The sequence below is a fragment of the Bos javanicus genome, chromosome 19 (genome assembly GCF_032452875.1).
Source record: "Bos javanicus breed banteng chromosome 19, ARS-OSU_banteng_1.0, whole genome shotgun sequence".
Taxonomy (NCBI): Eukaryota; Metazoa; Chordata; class Mammalia; order Artiodactyla; family Bovidae; genus Bos; species Bos javanicus.
Genome location: NC_083886.1, coordinates 18,897,363 through 18,922,757, shown reverse-complemented (window position 1 = coordinate 18,922,757; position 25,395 = coordinate 18,897,363). Strand labels below are relative to the sequence as shown.

At 41.4% G+C, this 25,395-nt stretch overlaps 1 protein-coding gene and 1 pseudogene across 1 annotated transcript in view; one reads left to right on the top strand and one right to left on the bottom strand.

The window, feature by feature from the left end:
- Positions 1–25,395, bottom strand: part of MYO1D (myosin ID) — a 361,250-nt gene that overhangs the window by 106,643 nt on the left and 229,212 nt on the right. The gene's annotated exons all lie outside the window — the stretch shown is intronic.
- On the top strand, positions 19,225–25,326 carry LOC133233002 (small ribosomal subunit protein eS24-like; annotated as a pseudogene).

The following is a 25,395-nucleotide window of genomic DNA, read 5'->3' as shown; positions in this document are numbered from 1 at the left end:
ATTTCTCGGGATTTGAACACCCACATGCCAAAAGAAATAAACATTGACCTAAATTTCACACTTCATGAAAAAGTAATTCAAATTGGGCCATTGATCTAAATGTAAAATGTAAAACCGTAAAACTTGTAGAAGAAAACACAGGAGAAAATCTCTGTGACCTTGGACTGGGCAAAGATTTCTTAGGAATGACATGAAAAGCACAACCCAACAAAGAAAAAAAAACTGCATAAAATTTACAACTCTGCTCTAAGAAAGACACTGATGGGAGAATGAAAAGACAGCATGCAGACTGGGGAAAAAATATCTGCAGAGACAGATCTGATAAAGGACCTATGTCCAGAATAAAGAACTCTTAAAATTCAACAATGAGAGAGCAAACAAATCAACTTAAAATGAGCAAAAGATCTGTAGTCACTTCCCCAAATAAGTCCATGCAAAGATGGTCAACATGACTAGCCATTAGGGAAATGGGAATTAAACTGCAACAAGATATCATCACAAGCCTGTCAGAATGGCTGAAATCAAAACAAAACAAAGAGGAAGATGAACAGCAAAAGTGATTAAGACTAAATGCTGGTGAGACTGTAGGACAATCAGAGGAACTCTCACACATTGTTGGGAGGAATGTAAAACGGTACAGTCACTGGGAAGACAGTGTCACAGAATTACCACATGATCTAGAAATCTCAGTCCCGGGCATTTAGCCCAGGGAAATAAAAACTTAGGTTCGGACTTCCTTGGTGGCGCAGTGGATAAGAATCTCCCTGATAGCTCAGTTGGTAAAGTATCCACCTGCAATGCAGGAGACCCCAGTTTGATTCCTGGGTCAGGAAGATCTGCTGGAGAAGAGATAGGCTATCCACTCCAGTATTCTTGGGCTTCCCTTGTGGCTCAGCCAGTAAAGAATCCACCTGCAATGCAGGAGACCTCAGTTCGATTCCTGAATTGGGAAGATCCCCTGGAGAAGGGAAAGGCTACACACTCCAGTATTCTGGCCGGGAGAATACCATGGACTGTATAGCCCATAGGGTCGCAAAGAGTCGGACATGACTGAGTGACTTTCACTTTCACCAATACAAGAGACATGGGTTTGATCCTTGGTCCAGGAAGATCCCACATGCCGCGGAGCAGCTAAGCCTGTGCGCCACAACCCCTGAGCTCACGAGCCACAACTCCCATGTGCCTAAAGCCCATGCTCCACAAGAGAAGCCACTGCAATGAGAAGCCCACGTACTGCAAGGAAGAGTAATCCCCGCTCACAGCAACTGGAGAAAGCCTGCACAAAAAGCAACGAAGACCTAGTGCAGCCAAAAAAAAAAGCACAATTTGTGTTCACACGAAAACTCACACATGAATGTTTGCACATGTGCGTGCTCGTTGCTTCAGTCGTGTCAGGCTCTGTGCAACACTACAGACTACAGCCTGCCAGGCTCCTCTGTGCATGGGATTCTCCAGGCAAGAATACTGGAGTGGGTTGCCATGCCCTCCTCCAGGGGATCTTCCCAACCCAGGGATTGAACCCACGCTGCCTGCATCTCCTGTACCGCAGGAAGATTCTTTACCCACTGAGTCACCTGGTCTCAGTCATGAGTGTTTAAAGCAGTTGTATTCATAAGTGCTCCCAACTGGAAACAACCAGAATATCCATCAACAGGTGAATAAACAAACTGTGATACAGCTATATGATAGAATGCTATTCAGCGATAAAAAGGAATGAGTTAATAATACAAATCATGGATATGCAACACCAAGGCTTGCTTTCAAAGGCATTATGGTGAGAGAAAGCATCCAGTCTCAAAGGTTACATTACTGGATGACTCAATTCATGAGATATTCTGGAATAGAGCTGTCAGGGTTTGGAGTCAGGTGGAGTCTGACACAAGGAGTTTTGGGGGGTAATGAGATGACTGCATCTTCATTGTGGTGCTAGTTCCAGAAATCTATGCATGTATGAAGACCCATAGACCTGAATACCATCACCACTACCAAATTTTATTTATTATACGCAAATTTAGAAGATATAGCTCCTTGGTTGTTTTGATCACTAGATCTACTTTGGTCAATAAAGCAGGTACCTGAGTGATCTCTCACTCTGTGGTTTGTTCTCTGACTGCAGAAAACACCAAAGTGCCACCTCCTGGCTACCACAGGTGCTGTCGGTTGGTCTGGCAATCAGCATTGACAGGATATCCACTGGGGGCAATGCAGAGTGCCAGGCGGCCAGGGGTGGGGACGGAAGTGCCAGAGATGAAGAAGGTATGCTTTTCTCTTCTACAGGGATTCATGACCCAGCTGGATGAGTGGAAGAGACAAATACCCAACAACTGAAGAGCTTTTAACAGTTCATACATTTGGAAGACCATCTAGTCTCATGCCCATATTTTACAGATAAGAAAACTGAGGCTCAAAGAAGTGAGCTGATTTGCAGACCTTGAAACTGGAACACAAGCTTGTGGACTGACCCAGATCCATGTTCTATCACAGTAGACTTTTCCAAATATCATGCACAAATGAACATAAGCTGTAAAAATAAGTATCCCTAAATGTCATGGAAATAAATTTTCAGAGGAAGGGAGTTTTTCGGTTGATTTTAAAGAATGCCGGGGTTGGTACTCAAATGAGAGACGGGAAAATATTCAAGTAATTGGGAATCATTTCACAACCTACACAGATCATGGGCTTTTAAAAAAATACTTATTTATTTTTAATTGATTGATGATTGGTTTACAATACTGGTTTGATTTCTGTCATACATCAACATGAATTAACCATGGGTATTCTTTACCACTTCACCATTCTTTACCACTGAGCCACCTGGGAAGCTCCTTGATAGCCACTAACCGTCTAGTCAAGGCTATGGTTTTTCCTGTGGTCATGTATGGGTGTGAGAGTTGGACTGTGAAGAAGGCTGAGCGCTGAAGAATTGATGGTTTTGAACTGTGGCGTTGGAGAAGACTCTTGAGAGTCCCTTGGACTGCAAGGAGGTCCAGCCAGTCCATTCTGAAGGAGATCAGCCCTGGGATTTCTTTGGAAGGAATGATGCTAAAGCTGAAACTCCAGTACTTTGGCCACCTCATGTGAGGAGTTGACTCATTGGAAAAGACTCTGATGCTGGGAGGGATTGGGGGCAGGAGGAGAAGGGGACGACAGAGGATGAGATGGCTGGATGGCATCACTGACCCGATGGATGTGAGTCTGGGTGAACTCCGGGAGTTGGTGATGGACAGGGAGGCCTGGTGTGCTGCGATTCATGCGGTCGCAAAGAGTCAGACACGACTGAGCGACTGATCTGATCTGATCTGATACCTATAATTTCCTCCCTCTTGGATCATGGGTTTTTTAAGGCCTGTGTAAGAGAATATATAAATCTTTCTCTCACTTAGATGTATAACATCCAGATGATTTTTTGTTTGGTGTACATTTTTTTAAATAAAATAATTTTATTTTGTTAATTTATTGGCTGCACTACATGGCATGTGGGAATCTTAGTTTTTCGACCAGGGGTTGAACTCACCCTCTGTCCTGCATGGAAGTGTAGAGGTTTAACCACTGGACCACAGGGAAGTCCCTACACTGGCTTTTTAGAAAGTTCTTTAAAAAATATTTTATTGAAGTATAGTTGATTTACAGTGTAGTGTTAATTTCTGCTGTACAGCAAAGTGACTCAGTTATACATGGGCTTCCCTGTGGCTCAGCTGGTAAAGAATCCGCCTGCAATATGGGAGACCTGGGTTCGATTCCTGGGTTCGGAAGATCCCCTGGAGAAGGAAAAGGCTACCCACTCCAGTATTTTGGCTTGGAGAATTCCATGGACTGACTGTATAGTCCACGGGGTTGAAAAGAGTTGGACATGACTAAGTGACTTTCACTTTCTTTGTTATATATATATATATACATATATATATGTTTTCATTTCTTTTCCATTAAGGTTTATCACAGGATATTGAATCAAGTTCCCTGTGCTATACAGGAGAAGCTTGTTGTTTACCCATCCTATATATATTACTTTGCATCTGCTAATCCCAAACTCCCAATTCTTCCCTTCCCCACCCCAAGATGATTTTTATTTTTATTTTTTTCCAGATGATTTTTATATGACTAAATTAAAAATATCATTTTCATTAAAAAAACATGCTGTGTCTACGACGCTTCACTCTCCTTTGATTATTTTATATGCAAAAATGCAAACTAGAATTGATGGAGCACTTCACAGGAGAGCTTGATTAAAGCCTAATAAAATGAGAAATCTAATAGCACTAACTTCGCTGGCACATCCCAGCAACATTAACTGCAGGGGTTTGGGGAAAGGGACTGCTGTGCAGCTATGAATGCTGAAACCATCCAGGGAGAGGGTCCCTTCTGGATGCTGCTGGGCCAGAGCAGAGGCGTCTCTGATGGTTTTCTGAGCCACCTTCCCACCTCAGGGGGTGGGCTTCCCTTCTTGCCCTTCCCTATTCCTCCCTGTCTGGATGACTTCACCGAGCATAGGAATTCCTCATGTGTGCTCAGGGCTTACAGCAGTGCCAGAGTCCCAGCAGAAAATAGGGCAAACGGCACCTACTTTCCTCTGCTGCACAAATAATGAAAGATTAAGTCCCTGTTGTCATCAAGGCAAGACAAACAGCATCCAGGATGTCTCTTTTGTTCTGGGAGACAGGATGGTAGGTGGGGGAAAGCAGCGGAGTAAAGGATGACCTGGGTGTCATCTCCGTTTAGCCATGTGAGCTTGAGAAAATCATTTAATTTGGAGCGCAACTCTTTCCTTTTCTGCAAAATAAGGATTCTACTAGATGCTCTGTTTGCCTCATAAGTTCGTGCTGCTGCTGCTGCTGCTGCTGCTAAGTCACTTCAGTCGTGTCCGACCCTGTGTGACCCCATTGATGGCAGCCCACCAGGCTTCCCCGTCCCTGGGATTCTCCAGGCAAGAACACCGGAGTGGATTGCCATTTCCTTCTCCAATGCATGAAAGTGAAAAGTGAAAGGGAAGTTGCTCAGTCATGTCCGACTCTTAGCGACCCCATGGACTGCAGCTCACCAGGCTCCTCCATCCATGGGATTTTCCAGGCAAGAGTACTAGAGTCGGGTGCCATTGCCTTCTCTAATAGGAGCAACTCGGGCATGCAAAAAAGATAAATAAACAAAACCCCTCTGCCTTTGAGGGTCTTTCCACTCTAAGAGAAGATATGCCAGCCAAATCTGAAAAACTACAGGAGTATCATGCCAAGGGAAGGTACTGTATGCAATTACATCAGTTAGAGAAGGGATTTTACCTTAGAGATCTCTAGGCACCCAAAACACACAAATAAGTTCTCTAAACAAAAGTGAAACTCCTTATCAAGGCTCCCCCTCTACTAGCTGCCTTCTTATTTCTCATAATCCAGGGGATCTCTACACTGTGATAAATCTAAACCTTCCTCCTCTTTGGTTTTAAAGGTTTGAGCAGGGCAGATACAATCTCTGATGGTCATCTAACTCAAGTCTCCCAGACTCTCTTCCGTATGGATAATCAAATAGTGAACACAACCAGATAAGCAAAAAGAATGTATAACTTTCCAATCATTAGTAAAAAAAGAATCAATAAAACTCGAACAACAACAACTAGACAAGAAGAAGGAAATAGCAGGGAAGTATTAAAAATGGAAAGTGCTTGAATAACACAAATTTAAAAAGCCAAAATACTGTCATTTTTTATAAGAAATGGGATATAACTCCTTTATGGGATGAAGATGGCTCACAGATTAGGTCAAAGACAAAATTTAACTATACTCCATTTATAACAGAGTATAGATGTTTAGATGCATCTAAAACAAAAAGACACAGAAAGATAAATCAAAGGATGGACAAAGACGTGCCAGGAAGAAAGTGAGGATGGGAATAGGAATAATAGGCAAAGCAAAATCCAAGGCAAAACCCACAAGACTTGTTTCTTTTATATTGACAAAAATGTAATAAAAAATGAAAACGATCATCTTCATGCGACTGAATAACATGGTACTGAAACGAAGCAAAAACTGTTCTCACGCAAAAGAAATGGACAAAATCGCGATGTCCGTGGGTGACCTGGTGCTTGGCAGTTCTAGTAGTCAAAAAGCAAATGAGTGTGGAGACCGTCTGAATAATCAACAGATTTGATTTTGTAGTTACATGAAAATCTTATACACATTTATCGTGGTCCCCAGAGCATTTAGAAGGGAGGCCTGGCATGTTGCAGTCCATGGGGTCGCAAAGAGTCAGACACGATTGAGCGACTGAACTGCACTGATTATGAATTGGGCCAAAAGTAACACTTCTCTTCCCAGTTACAAAAAGTAGGATACGCACTGGACCTAATCACAGTGAGATAAAACTAGAAAATTATATAAAGGTTAACAGTAAAACAACCTTATCATTGAGAATTATTTTTTTTAAAGTATCTCTTTAGGCTGGATTAAAGAGATGATAATTGCAGTTATAGACAATAAAGAAATTAATGAAAAAGAGAATTTTACATTAGTATTCATGGATGCAGTCAAAGCTACATTCAAAAGAAAACACACTGCCTTAAATACTTTTGTTATTAAACAAGAGAAAGGAAGTAAATTAAATACCAAAGTGGAAGTAGTGAAAGTGTTAGTAGCTCTGTTGTGTCCGACTCTTTCTTTGTGACTACATGTCCATGGAATTCTCCAGACAAGAACACTGGAGTGGGTTGCAATTCCCTTCTCCAGGGGATCTTCCTGATCCAGGGCTCAAACCCAGGTCTCCTGCACCACAGGCAGATTCTTTACCGACTGAGCTATCAGGGAAACCCAAATTAAATAGGTAGATTGAAACCCAAATTAAATAGATAGATTAAAATCTATCTATTTAATTTTAAATCTAGATTTAAAAACCTAGATAAAGGACTAAAAAAACCAAAGTAAAAATTAGTGACGATAAAAGCAGAAATTGATGCATGAGAAAAACAATATAGATGATAAACCCAAGAGTTGGTTCTTTGAACAGACCATTAAACCACCAAACCCATGGCAAGGTCTAGTCAGGAATAAAACAAGGCAAAAACACAAATATCTAACATGAGGAATGAGAAAGGGATTTAAGAAAGGATGTGTTGTTTTTAGAAATTATGAGAATGACATTTATAATTTTCTGTTAATAAATTAAGTAGTTTGTGAAATGCATGCTTTTAAAGGAAAATATAAATTATAAAAATTGACTCAAAGAAAGGTGAAATAATCAGAATCAATTCATATTATTGGGCACAGATGATGGGACAGGCAAACCACGCCCCAGGTAATTCCTATGCTGTGGAAAATCCTCTAGAACAGAAATGGACAGACACCATCCCGACTCATTTTACTTAATCCTGGCAGCAAAACTTGAGGAATATCTCTTTCACAGACACACCCCCAGAGACCAATCTCATAAGGACAGATGCAAATATCTGAAAGAATTAACAAACTGATTTCAGCAGGATAATACACCATGACCAAAAGGGCATATAGCCCACAGTGTAAGGATGGTTCACTAATAAAAAATGCACCCACATTGCTCAGCTTATTCATAGGTCACATCTATGTGTTATCTGAGTGCTTTTCCCACTAGAATTATCTCCTTGCCTGACAGCTTTCTCTTTAGGCAAGTATGAAGTTTTGTCCTTCTATTGTTTTTATTTTACAATACTCCTTGATAGATAAAACAGTATTTCTCTTTACAGTATATACTAGAATGTACTTAAAAATTAAAAAAAAAAACTTTTTGTTTTGTATTGGGATATAGCCAATTAACAGACAATGGTGTGGACAGTTTCAGGTGAACAGCAAAGGGACTCAGCCATACATATAGATGTATCTATCTGTTCTCTGCTAAACTCCCCTCCCATCCAGGCTGCCACACAACACTGAGCAGAGTTCCCTGTACTACACAGTAGGTCCTTGTTGGTTATCCATTTTAAAAACAGCAGTTTTAAGTATATGTTGATCCCAAACTCCCTAACTATCCCTTCCCCGATCCTTCCCCATCCCTGCAACCATAAGTTCAGTTCTCTAAGTCTGCAAATCTCTTTTCATGTTGTAAGTTCATTTGTATCATTTCTTTTTTAGATTCCACATATAAGCAATGTCATTGGATATTTCTGCTTCTCTGCCTGACTTACTGTACTTATTATCATATCATCACTACAATATTAGTTTAAAAAATACTTATTTATTTATTTGGCTGTATTGGGTCTTAGTTGCGGCATGCGGGACCTTACTTCTCCAGCCAGGGATTGAACCCTTGTTTCTGCATTGGAAGGTGGATTCTTACTGGACCACCAGGGAAGTCCCACTACAATATTAGTTTTAAGTTTTTTTCTAACCCAACAGTAATCTTCAGCAGCAGAGCATTGTGGATAAAGGAGAGAATATACTTCCTCCCTTGTACTCAGCTGGTAAAGAATCTCCTGCAATGCAGGAGACCCTGGTTTGACTGCTGGGTTGGGAAGATCAGATGGAGAAGGGGTAGGCTACTCACTCCAGTGTTCTTGGGCTTCCCTGATGGCTCAGACAGTACAGAATCCGCCTGCAATGCAGGAGACCTGAGTTCGATCCCTGGGTTGGGAAGATCTCCTGGAGAAGGAATGGCAACCCACTCCAGTATTCTGTCCTGGAGAATCCATGGACTATATAGTCCATGGGGTCGCAGAGTTGGACATGACTGAGCGACTTTCACTTTCACTTGTAGAAAAGTATTATCAGGCTAAAACCAAGCATAATGACCAATCCTAGAGACCTTGGCTGGATCTTCAAATAGAATTTTTAAATGACAGAGGCTATGTTAATAGATACTGTCTATTTTTTTTGTTGTTTTTACTACTTTTATAAACAACAGGTAAGAAAATAATTAACTGGAAATGAAAATATATGATTCTATTCACACCAAAACACTCCATACATCTTGACCCATCAAATACTATTTTTAAAAATTGAGGTTTTTACAGTAAAATTAGGAGCAGTAAAATTCACAGATGTTTAAGTGTTTAGGTAGATGATTTTTGACATCCAAATCAAGAGAGAGAATATTTCCATCATGCCAGAGAGTTTCCTCTGAATGTTCTTTTTAAAGACTTAGTTCTATATTTGTAAGTCAAATTGACTTACTTAGCTTTTGAGAGCTAAAAAGATTAGCTCATTACTTAGACCTAGAAAGCCAGAGAGCCACTGTACTAAGAACAAACTCACAAAATACAGAACTTTCCCTTCATCTTTTCTCTGTTTTCATGAATTGTACCTTTAGGATTGTGAGAATTTTACAAAGAAAATAGTTAATCTTTGAAGGTGACAAACCAGGCAAATGCTATAATGGTAATCTTAAAGGAACTAATTAAAATACAATAATAGAATATAGGTTTATTCAAACTGCTTGAAATAGATGGTTTGGAATTTAAACTATATTTGGTGGCCTATATATTCTACTTAATGGGCTTCCCAGGTGGCTCAGTGGTAAAGAATCCATCTCCAATGCAAGAGATGTGGGTTCAATTCCTGGGTAGGGAAGATCCACTGGAGAAGGAAATGGCAACCCATACCAGTAGTCTTGCTTGGAAGATCCCAGGGACAGAGCAGCCTGGCAGGCTACAGTCTATGGAGTTACAAAGAGTTGGACACGACTTAGTGACTAAACAACAATATTCTACTTATTTAGTAAGATTCCTTGCAAGAGAATTTGACTTCATTTGATTTCTTTTAATAGACTGATAATCTTTGGTTTCCAATCTCCAGTTTTCAATAATTAAAAAAATTATGTTGAGGCTATAAACCCACAGTTGTTGGATTAGGTTCAGCCTCGCTTTGTAGGATAAGAACAGGAACAGGGTTAATAATCCCTCAAAGTCCAAGATAACCACCTATCATCTTTTTATCTTTTTTTCTTTAAACATATATCCACTCTGTTAAAAATTCTTGTCCCATATAGGTCGTTACAGAGTACTGAAAAGAGTTTCCTGTGCTATACAGTAAGGCTTTATTAGGTATCTATTTTACACATGGAAGTATGTATATGTTAATCCCAGTCTCCCAATTTATCCCTCCCCGGCCCTATCACCTGGTAACCCATAAGTTTGTTTTCTACATCTGTGACTATTTCTGTTCTGTAGATAATAAGTTCATTTCTACTATTTTTAAGATTCCATATATAAGGGACAGCACATGATATTTGTTTTTCTCTCTCTGACTTACTTCACTCAGTATGACGATCTCTAGGTCTCTCTGTGTTGCTGCAGATGATATCATTTCACTCCGTTTTATGGCTGTGTAGTAGTAACCCACTGTCTATATGCACCACATCTCTGTCCATTCTCCTGTCAGTGGACATTCAGGGTGCTTCCATGTCTTGGCTATTGTAAACAGTGCTACAGCCAACACTGGGATGCATGGATCATTCTGAATTATGCTTGCTGTCTCTCTTGCTTCATATTCCATCTTTATCTCCCTTTCTGCACCTATATGTGGGCATACAAGCTTTGTCACGGAAAACTGTGGGGCCTCAAAATGCAGCCTATAAACACCAGAATCCCAAACAATAATTTCTAGAAGTTGCAGACTTCTGGAGACTGTGGGAATCATGAGAAAAGGCTCTGACACTTTATGACAAAATCTCTGATAATGGAATGGGCCACAAGCACTTTGTGACTTTGAAACAAATTAATCTTTTTTTAAAAACAATATTCTTCCTTTTCTATTCCATTAATCTGCCATTCATCTTTTTAACATTTATGATTCTCCATTAATCTGCCATTCATCTTTTTAACATTACAATTCTAAAACATATCACAATTCCACAAAACTTGCGTTTTCTAAATGTCAACCCTCTAAATATGCATTTATTTGAAAAAAGTTAATCTTTTAAATGGTGACCAACTCCTTTAAAAACCATCCTGGTCTGACCAGGGAGGAGAATGCACTAGTATTCACTCTGGGACCTTCTCTTCCAGACTTACTCCTGGAAAGCAGCTACTCCAAGTCTTTTTGAGTGGGGGTATCTCTTTTCTGTAGTTACTGCTCTCTACATACACCTCTAAGGGACTGCATTAACCTGGGGTCCTCTCACCCCCATCAGGGATGTGATTAACACACAAAGGGCTTTCATAAAATTGTGCTGGTCATTTCACTTCTTCAGGTATTTTCTGTGTGGTGATATACACACTTGGCCTTTGGGATTTAACTCTTCTCTACTTCAGTTCTTTGGTTTGACTGCAGAGTTATAATATTTATGCTCTTTTGATCTCAATTAACAAATTGATTTGGCTGCTCAATGATGGAGAACATTCTGTTCATTCTGTTTTCCATTCAGAGGCTTGGGAGACAGATGCTCTGGCTTTTTGCAGGATGCCTGGTGACTTTATTCCTTGCTTTTGTGTCTCTGCTCTCTGTTCTCCCAGTTTTCCTTTTTTCTCTCCCTTTACCTCTTTCTTTCCTTCCCTCTTCCTTCCTTTCTTTCTTCTCTCTTCCCCCTCTCCTTTGCCCAACTAGCTATAAATCAGAGATCTTAATGATACTGATTTGTCATGGAAATAACGTACTATTTGGGATAAATAAGAGTTTATCACCCTATGAAAGTGTTAGTTGCTTATTCGCGTCCAATTCTTTGCGACCCCACGGACTGTAGCCTGCCAGGCTCCTCTGTCCATGGAGTTCTCCAGGCAAGAATACTGGAGTGAGTTTTGCCATTTTCTCCTCCAGGGGATCTTCCCGACCCAGGGATTGAACCTGGGTCTCCTGCATTGCAGGCAGATTCTTTACTGTCTGAGCCATGAGGGAATCCCAAGAATAGTGGAGTGGGTAGCCAGTCCTTTCACCAGGGGATCTTTCCCACCCAGGGACTGAACCCTGGTGTCTTGCGCTGCAGGTGGATTTTTTACCATCTGAGTCACCAGGAAAGCTCATCTTATTCCTCTATGAACAACCATCATTTGGGGCAACAGAGTGCTTGTGCTTTGAGTCATTTTGTAGGAGGGCTGACTATCCCGAGGTCGCTGTGCTGTGAGGTCAGGTGCTGACCTTCTAGTCAGCAGCTCTGGGATGAGCCCTCCCAGCCTCAGCACTAGATGAGTGAGCATATGAGGGTCCCAAAGATCCTCAGTCATTGGGTAACTCCCAGCTTTTGTGACTTCCCAACTAAAACCCTGCATATTGTGGAGCAAAGGTAAACTGGCCCCATGGTGCCCTTTTCAAATTCTGGACCCACGGAATCCGTGATCATAATAAAATGGTCATATGCTACTAGATTTAAAGTAGACAACCAACAAGGACTGACTGTATAGCACAGGGAACTTGGCCCAATACTCTACAGTAATCTAAGTGGGAAAAGAATCTGAAAAGGAAGGATACTTGTATGGGTATAACTGAATCACTCTGCTGTACACTTGAAACTAACACATCACTGTTAATTGACTATACTCAAATGTAAAATAAAAGTGTAAAAAATAATTAAATGGTCATATTTTTTTTTTAACTCCACTAAGTCTTAGGGTGGAAGGTAGCACCCAAGCAACAGTTGACTGAAATCCAAATTTGGGAGCTGTGAGGTGCTCCTGTAGCAGAATCCTTAAACAGTTGGCCCTGGCTTTGGGAAGTGGGTGGTAGCTGGAAGAGCCTTGAGGAGCCTGCTGGTGGAATCACGATGGGCTTTAAGGAGGCGGTCACGAGGGCCTGAAGGGAAGCAAGGAAAATATGATCTCAAGCACGAGGCAAGGAGGCTTTTATCATGAAGTGGTGGAAAACTTGATAACCCTGCTGCCTATGGGAAGGCAGAGAACAGAAGATGTACCTAACAAACTGGTGCTCAAGATACGGATTTCCAGACAGGATGCCGGACGTGCCATCTGGCTGCCTCTTGCTGTCTATGAAAACACGTGAGAGGAGAAGCATGCTCTTAATACAGAGCTGCTTGGCTCTCATGCAAAGTTTAGAAGAAATATAAAGGAGCTTGCACTTGCTGGGTTTGAAAATAAAACTGTTTCTTATTCTCAGCTTCTCCAGATGGCAAAGGATTCTCAAATTAAGAAATGGTTTCAGGGCAATGATCAGATCCAGAGTGGGTCTGTAAAAATCCTTTGTCAAAACCTCAGAAAGATCTAAGGCAGTACTTCATAGAAATCTCCAGGCAGATGAAAGGCTCTAAAGATCTTCAGGGCATGCCTCACAAATTTTCTCACAATGAGGCTCTGAAAAGTCTTAGGGGTCTTGTCCCATAGTAGCTCATAAGGAACCCAAGAACAGGAGAGCTTATCTTGCAGAGATTTGTGGGCACGGTTTTAGTGGATTATAAATTTTTAAAAAATCAGCTGCTTATTGTTGGCCGTGCTGGGTCTTTGTTGATGTGGACAAGCTTTCTCTGGTTGTGGGGAACAGGGGCTATTCTCTAGTTGTGATGCTTGGGCTTCTCACCGCGGTGGCTTCTCTCGTTGTGGAGTACACGCTCTAGAACACGGGCTCAGTAGTTGTGGCACACAGGTTTAACTGCCCCCCCAGCACGTGGGATCTACCGGACCCAGGGATGGAACCCGGGTCTCCTGCATTGCAGGCAGATTCTTAACCATCTGCGCCACCAGGAGGTATAATCATAATAAAAAGTAGCTGGTTGTAAGTTTGGGGTAAATTGTTATGCAGCAATAGTGACCTGAAATCAGAGAAACCTTAATTTTGTAAACGTATCATGGAAAGAATGCAGAGTTCAGGATAACTAAGAGTTTATTCCTTTGCAGAAAATATTACTTCCAACAAATTAAAAAAAAATTTTTTACCATGTTGGAAGAATATGTAAGAACACAGACTTTCTTACGAAGTTTTCCAGCTTCCTTAAACATTATAAAATTATTCTTTTACTTTCTTAAGGATTCAGAGTTGTTACAATGAACATTAATTAGTAAATGTGCTTTAAAACAGATATATCTTCAAGGCTACTGGCATTCCTGTGACCACACCCCTGGACCACAAGCTCCAAAAATAATACCGGTGTGTGTAAATAAAGTACATGACGTTCTACTGGTGAAATAAAGCCTTTTCTACACAATACAGGCTGTGAGCAGTACCAAAAAAATTGTCTTCAAGCCAGTTTAATCAACTTCAGGCACAAGCACCTAATTATAAGCCTAGTACTACTGATCAATATTATTCAGGCCAATGAAAATAACTGTAATCAACTGACTAAAGGCTTGAGTTTCTATTATTGATTGACAAGGCCCTTCAACCCTTGATTTGAATTGCTTGATGAAGGCAACTGAGCAAAACTCTTTAATAAATTTCCAATACCAATCTATCTAACTGCACTGAATATTAACAACATTTCCATATCTACTCCAAGTTTCTCCAAATAGTCCTCACTTGGACAGGGAATCAAGGGCATCACCAAGAAGAAAATGTGCAACCTAGTCATAATGTTTTCATCACAAATGAACTTCATACTTTATGATACAAATTAATTTAGAGTGAGTTACCAAGGAACCTGGGCCCGCTATAGCCTCTTTTATTAATTTAAATGCTTGAGTCATTTTTTCCTTTTGGTGCAAGTATCTCATTTGTGGCATGCAAATTTGATTATTTATTTGGCTGCACGGGATCTTAACTGTGGCATGCAGGATGTAGTTTCCTGACTAGGAATTGAACCCTGGGACCCCTGCATTGGGAGTGTGGAGTCTCAGCCACTGGCCCACCAGGGAAGTTGCAAGGCTTTTTCATATTTAGATTAAGTTTGTCAAATTCCTTATTGGAAATGGGATTGCTGCTGCTGCTGCTGCTGCTAAGTCGCTTCAGTCGTGTCCGACTCTGTGAGACTCCATAGACAGCAGCCCACCAGGCTCCACTGTCCCTGGGATTCTCCAGGCAAGAACATTGGAGTGGGTTGCCATTTCCTTCTCCAATGCATGAAAGTGAAAAGTGAAAGTGAAGCTGCTCAGTCGTGCCTACCAGGCTCCTCTGTCCATGGGATTTTCCAGGCAAGAGTACTGGAGTGGGTTGCCATTGCTTTCTCCTGGAAATGGGGTTCAGTTCAGTTCAGTCACTCAGTCATATCCGACTCTTTGCGACCCCATGAATCGCAGCACGCCAGGCCTCCCTGTCCATTACCAACTCCTGGAGTTCACCCAGACTCACGTCCATCAAGTCAGTGATGCCATCCAGCCATCTTATCTCATGTCGTCCTCTTCTCCTCCTGCTCCCAATCCGCCCCAGCATCAGAGTCTTTTCCAATGAGTCTTTTCCAATGAGTCAACCCTTCACATGAGGTGGCCAAAGTACTGGAGTTTCAGCTTCAGCATCATTCCTTCCAAAGAAATCCCAGGGCTGATCTCCTTCAGAATGGACTGGTTGGATCTCCTTGCAGTCCAAGGGACTCTCAAGAGTCTTCTCCAACACCACAGTTCAAAAGCATCAATTCTTTGGCACTCAGCCTTCTTCACAGTCCATCTCTCACATCCATACATGACCACAGGAAAAACCATAGCCTTGACTAGACAGATCTTTGTTGGTAAAGTAATATCCCTGCTTTTGAATATGCTATCTAGGTTGGTCATAACTTTCCTTCCAAGGAGTAAGCATCTTTTAATTTCATGGCTGCAATCACCATCTGCAGTGATTTTGGAGCCCAAAAAAATAAAGTCTGACACTGTTTCCACTGTTTCCCCATCTATTTCCCATGAAGTGATGGGACTGGATGCCATGATCTTCGTTTTCTGAAAGTTGAGCTTTAAGCCAACTTTTTCACTCTCCACTTTCACTTTCATCAAGAGGCTTTTAGTTCCTCTTCACTTTCTGCCATAAGGGTGGTGTCATCTGCATATGTGAGGTTATTGATATTTCTCCCGGCAATCTTGATTCCAGCTTGTGTTTCTTCCAGTCCAGTGTTTCTCATGATGTACTCTGCATATAAGTTAAATAAGCAGGGTGACAATATACAGCCTTGATGTACTCCTTTTCCTGTTTGGAACCAGTCTGTTGTTCCATGTCCAGTTCTATCTGTTGCTTCCTGACCTGCATACAGATTTCTCAAGAGGCAGGTCAGGTGGTCTGGTATTCCCATCTCTTTCAGAATTTTCCACAGTTTATTGTGATTCACACAGTCAAAGGCTTTGGCATAGTCAATAAAGCAGAAATAGATGTTTTTCTGGAACTCTCTTGCTTTTTCTATGATCCAGCGGATGTTGGCAATTTGATCTCTGGTTCCTCTGCCTTTTCTAAAACCAGCTTGAACATCAGGAAGTTCATGGTTCACATATTGCTGAAGCCTGGCTTGGAGAATTTTGAGCATTACTTTACTAGCGTGTGAGATGAGTGCAATTGTGCGGTAGTTTGAGCATTCTTTGGCACTGCCTTTCTTTGGGATTGGAATGAAAACTGACCTTTTCCAGTGCTGTGGCCACTGGTGAGTTTTCCAAATTTGCTGGCATATTGAGTGCAGCACTTTCACAGCATCATCTTTCAGGATTTGAAATAGCTCAACTGGAATTCCATCACCTCCACTAGCTTTGTTCGTAGTGATGCTTTCTAAGGCCCACTTGACTTCACATTCCAGGATGTCTGGCTCTAGGTGAGTGATCACACCATCGTGATTATCTGGGTCATGAAGATCTTTTTTGTACAGTTCTTCTGTGTATTCTTGCCACCTCTTCTTAATACCTTCTGCTTCTGTTAGGTCCATACCATTTCTGTCCTTTATCGAGCCCATCTTTGCATGAAATGTTCCCTTGTTATCTCTAATTTTCTTGAAGAGATCTCTAGTCTTTCCCAGTGTGTTGTTTTCCTCTATTTCTTTGCATTGATCACTGCGGAAGGCTTTCTTATCTCTTCTTGCTATTCTTTGGAAATGGGGCTAGAACCTACCAATATCAGCCAAATAGCTGGGTATCAGCCAAATGGCTAATTGTTTCCTTTTGGCTAAAAATCTCAGACCTATTGGAGGTCTCTCTCAACTCTCTGGCAGTTTGAATTCCTGGGTTTGCAGCTTAGGACCCAGTAGTTTCGTGAAAAACTGAATTTTAATTCCAAAATGACTGCTCTGAGGAGACAGCTCAAGAAATCACTCCAACAAGTGTTTAATACCAAGCCATTTAGTGGAACTGAACTAAATCTCCTCTGAGCCCTCCTGTACGTTCAGTTTTCATGTACTCCAAACATCAATATGACCGCCTGTGAGAGACTGACTCCCTTTTAATTACTGCTTCAGATTTACTGTTGTGGGCTTGGGGACCAGATAATCAGATTCATCACAAGGGTGCATGATGCAAGATAAATGGCCCAAGAGGGCCCTCCTTTAGAAAGAGCATGCAAAATTTAGTGCACAAACTCCATCATAGTTATTTTGACTATTCAGGAGTTGTTAAAATTTCTCCACTTGTATTCTGTCTATTCCCTCTGGTCCATTTAGGCTGATGCTCTCAAACTTGACTGCACGTGAGAATCACTGGGGACACTCTGGTTTATTGGGGCTTGGAAAGGGCTGGGCATCCATAGTTTTAAAACCTCCCCAAGTGATTCTAATCGCACAAAACCATTGATTTAGGTAAAACTGTTAAGTAACTTCAACTTAGACAAATTATTATTTTACAAAGCTACTTGTTTTACTAATTGAATCAAGTTTTACATGATTTTGAATTTATTTTTTTCCTCTTAAACCACTAACTTACTTAAATTACTCTCCTCACTGGTCTTTTCTTTGAATTAAAATAATTTTAATTAAATGAATAATTAATTAAAATAACTCCAGGCAAGGGAAGAGGTCCAGGTTTTCTATGAGACCTTTGCTGATGGAAGTTGGGCGTTGGGGAGCGGCTGCAACGCTCCTGGGTGTTTTTCTCAAAAAGAACACTGATTGTCAAAAAGGTTTCTGTTTTGCTAGGCTGCCCACTTCCTGTTCCTCTGGCACAAGAGAACTTTTTTGGTCTGTGCCATCTGGGAAGGGGCTTCTTTGGCACGGGAAGTACAGAGACCAAAAGAAATCCCAAGGAACCCACTGCCATGTGGCTTCTCAAGTCTCCAGTTAGTGCACTTTCTCTCCATCTTTCAGGAGTCTTCTTAACGTTCGTTTTATAATATGATGTTTATGGTTTTCAGATGTAATTAGTGAGGAGGATGAGGAGAAATTAATCTATTCTATCTTGTCCAGAACTGGAAGTTCCAACTTGCTATTCTAGATCACACACACCAACAGATTAGAAGATGTAGCTTCCTCCTTAGGGAGTTTACAATGTGGCTGAGCAGCCAGGAGGCATTCACTGTAGGAGAGGATGACCTGGGTCTAGTGGGGGAACAGGCTGCTAGTTTCCCTCTCTTTAAGACTAAAAATTCTCAAATGTGAACGCAAAACTTAGACCTTTCCTGGAGCGCCAGGTGGGTCCTCGGCCCATCTGGGGAAAACTCAGATAAGGGTTCCTTGGGGACCACTCGTTTGACCCAGCCAAGATGAAGTTCATTACCTTACTTTAATTTATTCTTCTCGGGGCCCTATTTCAATCCAATATCACCAGTAGCACCATGTCCCGAGCCCCCTAAAATATTTACTAGAATGGTATTTATTTCATCAGCCTCTTCCCAGTTCATCCATACTTTGCTAACGCTGTCAGGATTAGCTTCCTAAAAACCAAACCTCATCTTGTCTCCTAAACTTGTCCCTCTGCATTGCCAAAAGCAGTTGTTCACACATCCCTTCGTATGCTTAGTCACTCAGTCGTGTCCAACTCTTTGTGACCCCATGGAGTGTAGCTGCTAGGCTCCTCTGTCCATGGGGATTCTCCTGGTAAGAATATACTGGAGTGGGTTGACCTCCTCCAGGGGATCTTCCCAACAGGGATCAAACCCAGGTCTCCCGCATTACAGGCAGATTCTTTACCATCTGAGCCACCAGGGAAGCCCAAGAATACTGGAGTAGGTAGCCTATCCCTTCTCCAGGAGATCTTCCCGACCCACGGATCAACCCGGGGTCTCCTGCATTGCAGGGGGATTCTTTACCAGCTGACCTAAAAAGACACAAGTACCCCATATATAAAAATGCACAAGTGTTTGCACTTATGAACCCCTGAACTGCTTCCTTGTCTGAGAAACCATGTCTGCCCCTCCTCCACGCTTTCTCAGCAAATCACGCCTCTTTGTTTTAGCATGTAATGAGCTGTCCTGGGATGACGTCTGTATATATCTGCCTCACCCACCAAACAATGAGCAGAGACTCTGTCTTCTTCCTCTTTATTTCCAGTACCTAGCACAGTGCCCCAGCACCATGGTAGACCTCAGACAATCACAGTGTATTGAATGTGTGGAGGACAGTGAGTAAAAGGTAGAGACGAGGTCGAAGGGTTTATCCCGCCACATTATCTCCATCCCTAGCACATTGCAAAGACGTCTTTATTTAGATATAATACCAATAAAAGAAAATCTTCCATGTGTCTGTTATATCAGAAAATCAGATTCTCCCTGCAGTGCACTAGAACTTCACTATGATGGATTCAGTGGAAAGAACCTTAGCTCTGAACCTCAACCAGAAACAAAGAAACAAGCTCCTTTATTTAATACCTAAGAGTTCAGGACCAGGGTCGGACCGTCTCCCAGTGATATGTGACAATGCATGGTGATGTCCGTTACAAGCGATGAGAGTCAGCAAACATAAAGTGATGATCTTATACCACTCTTGTTGAAGGAAAATCTTCTGCTAAGACTATTTGCAAACGTAAAACCACAGTCAGTACCTTAAAGGTTTAATGTTTTTAAAAAAGAACTTTTAATTTCGTACTGGAGTATGGCCAATGAAGGATGTTGTGATAGTTTCAGCTGAACAGTGAAGCGGCACAGCTGCACATATACGTGTGTCCATTCTCCCCCAAGGTCCCCTCCCATCCAGGCTGTGCTGTGCTTGGTCCCCCAGTCCTGCCTGACTCTTCCCGACCCGGCCAGGCTCCTCCGTCCATGGGGATCCTCCAGGCAAGAATACTGCAGCCACAAGACATTGAGCAGAGATCCCTGTGCTGCACAGTAGGTCCCTGTTGGCTATCCATTTTAAATATAGCAGTGTGTACAGGTCCATCCCAAACTCCCCAACTATCCCGACCCCGCATCCCCCACCCATCCCCCACACCCATAAATTCAGTTCTCTAATCTGTGAGTTTCCTTCTGTTTTGTAAGTAAGCTCATTTGTAACATTTCTTCTTAGGTTCCACATACAAGGGATGGCATAAGATAATTCTCAGGAAGGTTTATTTTTTGGATACATTTCACAGGCTTTTTAGAAAACACACACACACTCTCCCTCTCTGTCATTTTCTCTCCTTCCCTCTCTTTCTCTCTCATACACACACACACACACACACACACACACACACACATACATACATATAAGAAACATCTAATGGAAGAACTGAATTTGGTGGCAAGTCCAACTTTCAACAAATGTTTCCAAACGTGAATCGGCCACAGGGATACATATGTCCGCGCCCTCCTGACCTCCCCTCCCATCTCCCACCCTCTAGGTTATCACAGAGTACCGGCTTGAGCTCCCCGGGTCACACAGCAAAGTCCCACTTGCTTTCTATTTTACATATGGTAATGTATATGTTTCCATGCTAGTCTCTCTGTTCAGATGCAGACCAGTTTTTAAGGTCTTTAACTGAATTTGTTGCAATACTGGTTCTGTTTTATATTTTGGCTTTTTTTTTGGTCCCAAGGCATATGGGATCTTAGATTCCTGACCAGGGACTGAAACCATGCCCTCTCCACTGGAAGGCAAAGTGTTAACCACGGGACTGCCAGAGAAGTCCCTCTTCTCTCTTTTTAAAACAGGATCTTGGTTGTATGTGTTATTTATCATCAAGGGAGGCAGTGCTAGGAAGTCACCACCAGGGTTGTGATTCTAAGGGTTCCAGAGTCAAACGAAAGCCAGGGGCCATTCCCTGTGAGCTTTGTGACCCTGGGCTATTACTTTAATTTTCTGAGTGACAGTTTCCCCTGGAGATATAGGTACAATCATCTGTATCTACATGGCTGCCACATGCTTGTGCTGGGCAGGCTGGTTGGCTTCTCTGCTTCTCCCACAGGCCTGTGCGAAGACTGGGTGATGTATTAGTTCATTGCTAATGCCTGCCAAATGCACAGCATATAGTAGGTGTTCAAAAATATTGACTGCAGAAAAGGGAGCTCTGATAAGACAGTTGTGTAAAAGGAAGCCTATTCCTGCAAGCTTAGAGATGTTTATGTATGTAATCCAGCATCTTTTGGCTAATATACATAATGATTGGCATATTTTGGCAAAGGTTTCCCAGGTGGCGCTAGTGGTAAAGAACCTGCCTGCCAATGCAGTAGACATAAGAAACGTGGGTTTGATCCCTGGGTTGGGAAGATACCCTGGAGAAGGGCATGGCAACCCACTCCAGTATTCTTGCCTGGAAAATTCCTTGGACAGAGGAGCCTGGTGGGCTACAGTCCATGGGGTTGCAAGAGTCAGACACGACTGAAGTGACTTAGCACACATTTCTGTAAATGCACAGATCCTTTATGTGTACACCTCTATTCAGGGCTTTGTTTTAAAAGGATCTTGTTACTAACAATCTGACCTCTGGATAAATGAGGTGGTGTCATACTAATTTTCTCATACTTTAGTTTTTAAAGGCTTTGTGTTTCTTTAACGAGATAGCTTTTCAAAGGAATCATGCGTGCGCTCTGATGGTTGCTGCTTTCAGACACTGCTTTGATACATCTTTTACATTTGTAATTGAATTTCCAAGTACAGTACTAATGAAAATGGACTCTACCTTCTGCCCCAAGGCACCTTTTGACATTGTAACTTGGTTTGCTTATTTAGTATGGTTTAGCGTAAGCGGTGCTGTCTAACTCATACAACAAAAGACATTTACTTCCAAACAATGTCAGGAAAACAATCAATAGGGTAGCTTTGAAATTCTGACTTTCTTCTCTTATTAAAAAAGAAAGTGAGAGAACCTGGCTAGATGTCCCACTTCTTAGAAGTATTTTAAAACCATGTGGCTCACTCAAATCCAAATATGAAATAACTGAGTGTTGAAAGAAATTATAAGGAGTGGACCATTTCACTGCTAAAGCATCAGAGCAAGAAAAGATTCTTAAAAAAATTAAACTGAAACCCTAACACCTTTATCTTTTAAAATTCTTCTTTCATACAGACATCACAATTTTTTTTTTAAGAACGGAGGTTTCCAAATATCCGATATTGCTAAGCAACGCTCTTTGTTATAACAGGCAAAAATCTAAACGTTTGCATGAGATGTTCGAAATACTACAGCTCGCAGAAACTCACTGAGAATTAATTAGGAAGGCAAGTTTATTACCCAAATAAATAAATAAACCCAAAGCCACTCAGTGTCTGACATTAGGGGTTATATACTTTCCATTAAAGAGGACTAATAAATATAGTTTAAAGGCTCAAGGGAGGAGTGAGGGGGAGAGGGCTGGCAAGCACCAGCTCAGGCGGTGCCAGACATCAGCTGACTGCCTCCATTGAGATTACCATGGAAACACCTTCTCCTGGGATATAGCCACGAGGGCAGGGTGCTTGAGAAATGTGATGGGGAGCAGGGCCTGAGGCCGATGGATTTTTAGCAGGGTTCACCCCTGTAGCACATTATAAGGACAATCCATCTTTCAAATGAAACAGTATCTTTCCAGCGAGTCACGTCAGATAGAGTAATAAAGCATGAAGCCTGGCATAATTACGATCCATTCACCTCTACAAAACAGTCACATCCTTTCAGATAATTGTCTCTCTTCTCTCCCCTGCCTGCTTCCTATTCTCCCTAGAACTAAAGGAGGTATTTGTGTAAATTAATTGGCTGCTTCCTCAGCCATCAAGCCCATGCTGATAAAAAAGGACTATATCAAAAACAGCCTTCACGGGCAGATTCAAACATTTTTCAAACCCACCCGTCAGGCAAAACCAACACAACTCTGCCAACAAAAGGGTAAGAGGAGTCCCAGCTGAGGTCAGGTTAAATGTTTCAGTTCATGTGGTCTCCCTCGAAACCGGTGAACAGATTTTATGTTTATGCAAATTAAACTCGGTCTTAGCAACCAGCTCCCTGAGCGCTGGCTGGGGAGCACCCATGTCCACAGGAACTCAAAAGGCAGCAGGGCACTGATTCAAGCGATGTGCCTCAGCCATGGGGTGCAGTTTCCCCCACCAGTTATAGGGATTTCTAGAATGATGAGTGGAGTTCAAGAGGCGTGATCAAAGTTTTGAACACAACATGACTAATTGTGTGGGCTGTTTCTTGCCTTTGTCTCTGCATCAAGCTGTGGCTACCAGGAGTCTTCCCGCTTTGCAAAACATTCAGATTCTGACCCCACCATCCCCCATACAAATTTTAACCTTTCTTGACAACTGTATTGGAATTAATGTTTTAATTTTATATTACCACTTACAAATGTAGAAAGTGACTCAAGGGGGATGACACTAATTTGACAATAATACAACATTCCTAATCTAACTGTATCTGGAAAGTTACACTGTGGTTAAAAAAGGGATCACTTGTAACTTGAGTATTTCATCCTGACTGCTATGGATAATTATTTGATCATGCCATTTGTGAGAATATTCTCAAAAACCTGTCACAGTTTCCTATTTTTATCTTTCCTGTGAAGAGTGCCTGGAATCTTGATTAAATGATAAATTGATTTTTGCTAATGCAAGGGAAAAAAAGGTCCCTGATTTATCTTGTAATTATATTTTACCTAGGCTTATGTCAAGATCACTTGTCATCTCCTGAACACAAACCAACTAACCACAGAGAGGGGAGACATGATATCTGTAGTTAAAGACTGACTGAGACCCCAGTGAGTGCTGGGTTATATAATTTAGGGTAATAGAAAAATAGATGATACCACGACACATCTGTTAGAATGGCTAAAGTTAAAAAAAAAAATCTGATGTAGAACTCTTGATCATTGTTGGTAGAAAAGCAAAACGATAGTCATGTTGGAAGACAGTTCAGTGGATCTTATAAAGCCAAACTTGGCCTTATCACAGGACCTAGAATTGTACTTGAAGGTTTTTACCCAAACAATTTGAAAACTTGTGACTATACAAAAACCTTCATGTGAATGTTTCTAGCAGCTTTATTCATAACTGCCCCAAACTGGAAGCAACTGATATGTTTCAATAAGCCAAAGGATAAACCAACTATGGTACATTCATACAATGGACTCCTATTTAGCAATAAAAAGAAATAAGCTATCAAGCCACGGAAAGGCATATACAAAACCTCGAATACTGATTCCTAAGTGAAAGAAGCCAGAATGAAAAGCATGATTCCAAGCATATGATATTCTAGAAAAGCACAACTACAGTAGAATGATCAGTGGTTGCCAGAGATTTGGGGGAGAGAGATAAAAGTTGTAGAAATACATAAGAAGTATCCATTTTCCCTTCCTGGCTGCCTGAGGAACCACCAGGAGGAACAACACAGTAGCTATCTGGACCAGGAAGTTCCTGACCAATCAGCTATGGAAACAAATGATCACTGATGTCCTTCATCCTGGCCTGGCAACAGTACCCAGGACAAAAACTGGGGGGAAAACCAGACAAAATACATAAGACTATTCTAGCTGTCATCTTCGTACTTGGATTCAGAACCATTTTGGTGGTGGCAAAGCCAATAGCTTTGGTGTGATTTACAATTTCTTGGATAATGCAAAGGAAAATAAATCCAAACACAGACTTGCAGAATGTGGCCTGTATAAGAAGAAAAAAAAAATTCAAGAAAACAGTGAAAGGAACACAAGAGCAGAATGCACAAAGTCAGCAGGACTGTAAAGGCCATCGTTGGTGCTGGCAAAAAGGAGGGAAGACTCTGCAGTGATTTTATCTGTGGTGATTGCCCAGATTTTAAATGAGAGGATTAATAAACTATAAAAACTTCAATATGAAAGTATCAAAGATCAAAGCATTGGCAGAATTTTGTTATAAAAAGAGACTGGTAAAATAAAACTGAAAATAACAGGTATTGTTACTGATGGGCAGCTTATTAATAGGTAAATACTTAATGGCCATTTTTATCTTAATTTTTTATGCTAAATTCTAATTGTTCATAGGAAAACATGGGATGTGTTCTATAAGTAGTTGGAATTTAGGCTACAGCAAGGCCAACATCAACTCGATGGACATGGGTTTGGGTGGATTCTGGGAGTTGGTGATAGACAGGGAGGCCTGGTGTACTGTGGTTCATGGGGTCGCAAAGAGTCGGACATGGCTGAGCGACTGAACTCAAGGGCAATATAATAATAGCTTGGCTACAATGAAACATTTCCTAAAGATCCACAAGGCAGTCAGCTGTACATGTGCCTTCTTTACTGACATGCAAGATATAATCTTAAGTGTGTGGAAGTATAAAACTGAAAGAAAATGAACACTTTCTGGGACTTCCCTGGTCGT